This window comes from Austrofundulus limnaeus, unplaced genomic scaffold (genome assembly GCF_001266775.1).
Source record: "Austrofundulus limnaeus strain Quisiro unplaced genomic scaffold, Austrofundulus_limnaeus-1.0 Scaffold199, whole genome shotgun sequence".
NCBI classification, from domain to species: Eukaryota; Metazoa; Chordata; class Actinopteri; order Cyprinodontiformes; family Rivulidae; genus Austrofundulus; species Austrofundulus limnaeus.
This window is the reverse complement of record NW_013952601.1, coordinates 38,227-42,736: the sequence shown is the minus strand read 5'-3', so window position 1 is coordinate 42,736 and position 4,510 is coordinate 38,227.

The following is a 4,510-nucleotide window of genomic DNA, read 5'->3' as shown; positions in this document are numbered from 1 at the left end:
ACACACACACACACACACACACACACACACACACACACACACACACACACACACAAATAAACAAACAATTATCTTGGTTCCTAAAACTAACCAAGTACTTTTAAGCACTCAGTCAGAGTATTGTCTTTTATAAGCTCAGTTTAATGTTTTATAAGTTGCTGTGAGGTAAAAAATCAATCTCGACTCTCATGTTTACAGGTCCTTTGAGGTTCGTTTTACATTCCTTTCACATTATGAGCCGGATGTTGCTCGTTCAAACTGTAAGTGAAAAAAGTTTGAAGTAAGAACTGCTACTTTTATTGCTGAAGTTTGGGGGTTTGAAGCAGTGGAAGACCCCTCTTTGTGCTTAACATCAGAGGCTTAGACAGAATAACATTATTAACTCCGGGTTCAGAGCTGCTTCATTTCTAAACTTATCTAGAATTTCATTAAATCCTGTTTTTGTGTAAACCTGTTGACAAGTTTAAACTATTTACAGGTAATTCGTGTTCATGCTTCAAAGTACATCATCACTTTTATTTATTTAAATTCAACAAATATCTGGTGCATCTACACTTATTTCTCATGACAGCCTATTAGGTCCTTTTTCTTTTTTCTTTTTTTTTTTTTTTTTTGGTCTCTTGTTTCAAATACAAAAAAAATGCACTAATGACTGCTGGTCAGCAATGATGTCACTTTCCTAAATGCACAAAATTGTAACACATAGATAGCCATAAAATGGTTTAATAAATCCATACAGAAGGGTTACATATGTTTTAAAAAWAAGCCTTGTACTATGCATCAGTGTAGCTCATACTTGGACAATCGGTACAAAAGTCTCACTGGTTTTCTTTTGCTAATCACCTTTAAATCCTGAACACATGATAGTCAATACCACATAAAAATGTTAAAATTCAAATGCACTATTTAAACGTATTTTGGGTATTTAATTTAGTAAAAAAAAAAAACACATTTGCTTTCAGTTTTTAGTGCTTTTAGAGAAACATATAGAGGACATCTGTGGACTGCGTCACTCCTCCTGTTACATATATTTTTTGTTTTCTTTTGTATGTTTCAAAAAAATTAAGCAATCTGACAGCAAACTGTTACTAGTTTATAAAGATCAACAAATGATTGCAGCCAGTGAAAAGACAAAACACTTTGATGTGTGGGATATTGGTCTTTGTTGTAATTTTCTGAAATTTTTTTTTGTTTTGTTTTAAAATACCTGAAAAATAAATGGATAAATACATGGATGGCATATATAAATTTGCTGAAATTAATTATTTTCCTGTGTAGTATCATGCAACGTATCTGTCATCTTAAAAGAAAATATCTCAGACCATTTGAAATGTGGTTCTATGGAAAGGTAATTAACCTGTAGTATATATCTCTTTGAAYGACCTCTGTTTGGAGAAAAACAGTTCATTCTGGACTCGTCTGATGAGCTAATGGCTAGCCAAGAACAATGCAAAGGGTTAAAAAAAACAGTGTGTGAATTACTATGTAAATTTTTAGACTAGATGTGTTTAAAGACAGCATCAATCCCTTTTTAATCTGATTTAAACTCTTATTTTTTTATTAGTTATTATTTTTTGAACTATCTTCAACATGTAAGATACTAAATGTTTATACCCTTTCCATTGAACAACTCAGCTAATTAGAGAACATGTCTCCGGACCTCGTCACCAGATTTTATATCCCTTCATTAATCACGTGCTCTTAACTGGAGATGAAGTCTTGTTGCCTTCCACATGTTCAGAATCATTTTTGCAGCAACTCGACTTGTTTCTGCTGTTTGAAAATGCATCAGAGCAAATTAGCCCAAGCCTTCAGGGTGATGCATGAACTGTACGTGCACGGCTTTGTTAGCAATCGGTCCACTGCTGTGAAGTTAGTGGGCTRATTTTACAACTGATGCACTCACAAGGTTTTTTTTTTTTAATGTAGAAAGTGGCTGGTCATTTGGTTGATTGTTTTGATTTTCAAATGCATCTTTTAATATTGTGCTATAACTTTTTGTGTTCTAAAGCTACAATTCCTTACATAAGTGCATAAAATATTAAAACACTATTTTGTTTTAGTCATTTTTTTTATTTAGAGGTTGCTTTCGGTTATTAAACTGCAGTAATGTTTTTGTATATAACAAAATGAGTTTTATTTGTTTCCTCCCCACATTTGTCATTWTATTTCCATTAATTATTCATTTTGTCACAACTGAAACCATGAATTATGATAATTCAGAAACGTGTCAAACTGAAATGCTCTATTTGAATATTTGTGAATGTTTAGTATACAAGGGCGAGGTGGGTCCATTTGGGTTATTTTTTTTTCATTCAACTTCCACGATTGCTGTTGTTTGCTTTGCTCAATTTTCATATAAAACAGTGATTTTTGTTCTGTGTCAGCCTCTGATTTGTAAATAGAACAAACACTATCAGCAGTATTGTGCAAACTTGCACCATCTTTTGAAAAGCAAAAACTTGGTCTTGTATGGAAAAAAAAAACACTATACAACTAGGAATATGTGGGATAAATATATCTACATTGTGCTGTTTCCTTTAGTTGTTAGCTAATGAATAAAAGATATGCATTCATTTGATTTGCTGTTGTATTTGTCTTCCTTCGCTGCTGTGTGCAGAATGTAGCGGTGCACAGAGAGGGCAGATTTTAATTGTTGAACAAAGCCTTCATTTTAAAAGCATTTCTGAGGTTCAGTCTTATTTATAAAAGCAGTGCATGTTCTTTCAGTTGGACACAAAAAAAAGAGAATAATGCTGCTTTGATTGTAGTAAAACCCAAAGACCTTGAAGGATTATTTAGACTGAATCATATTAGGGAAATGTTTATCTGTGACACTATTTTCCCCAAGGAGTTTACAGGAAAATAAATTGTTATTTTACACTTTAGATCAAGCCAGACAGGATGTAGGTAATACAGAGTTCATCTTATTTTATTTATTTTCCTTCTTTTTTTTCACTTAGATTTTGCCTTTTGTTTTTAACTAGAAAGATATTAAAATCCGTAGAATTCCTTAAGGAAATGCATATTGCCACCAGCTTATAGACCAAGATTTTAACCAAAATAGAACATGCAACATTGAAACTGACAAAGTTAACATTATTTTTGATCAAATCTTAATAAAAATTACACATAATCATGTGCACTCAGAATATGTTTTGGAGATAACTCTCAGCTACTATCTTGCCAAATTTTAGCTCACTATTTTTAAAACTGATTGAGTTATAGTCAGCTTTGTGTTCAACAMTATTGCTTAGCTGGAACGGCCATCATGAAAGGGACTGACTCCAAAAGTTAAACACTTCTGGAGGCACATGCAACGACCACTTTCTGAAAGTTTCATTAAAATCTGTTGAGTATTTCATGAGATATTTTGCTAACAGACAGACCGACTGAAACACATGCGCCGGCATGCTCACAAACAGAAGTAATTGCATGATTGCCTACCTTTTATGGCAGCAGGTGGATGAAAATAATGTGATGCATTGAACATATCAGCATCATGATGATTAACAGAAAGACAAATATATCACAGCGGATATTGTCATGATGACATTCAGAATTATCATAGCCCCACATTTCTCAAATGTGGTACAGCTCCATAGTGTGATATATTCAGAGCTGAAACATGACAACATATGACCCCATTGTGGCTGTGCGGCATGAAGACATCTGCCTGTGAATGCTTGTAGACTCTTACAGGGAAACGTTGTTTCCCTGTTTTATTGCAGAAATCGCTTTTTGGAAGCCTGGTTTCCATGGAAACATCCAATTACCTGACACGCACACTCAAAAAGTAATATTGTACTGTGAAAAGTACAATGTCAGCACTGAGTTTATGTTGGTGTTTGTGTTTAACCGTATTTCGCTCACTTAACAGACAAAAACACAACACGGGTGGAGTTCTTTGTTTTTTTTTTTTAGCTGAAAAAGAACATATTCATTAGTACTAGTGTTCACCTTTCATCCAGTTTGTTTGTCAGGTTGATGGTGTAAAGTTGCTGCTTGAAGACCTCATGTCTGCCAGGGAGAGAGAAAATTAGGGCAGATCTACATTATGTAAGCTTGAAGAGATGTGTCAGGCGGTGTGAAGACGGCGTATGACTGTAAGCATCCAGCAAAAGGGAAAAAACACCATCTTCTGTTTGGGCAAGCGGCACTTTGGAAAGGATTCAAACCACCTTGATGTGTCTGTCATTGTAAAAGAGAAAAGAATAGAAAACCTCTGTGTGTGTGTTTGTGTGTGTTTATGTGTGTGTGTGTGTGTGTGTGTGTGTGTGTGTTTTCCACTTGAATCTGTTTCTGTCCCTGAAGATTTTTGAGTCTTCTGTTTCCCCCTTGAAGCAATACTGCATTTCTCTCCCTCTTACTTTGCATGTGTGTTTGTGTGTGTGTGTGTGTGTGTGTGTGTGTGTGTGTGTGTGTGTTTTCCACTTGAATCTGTTTCTGTCCCTGAAGATTTTTGAGTCTTCTGTTTCCCCCTTGAAGCAATACTGCATTTCTCTCCCTC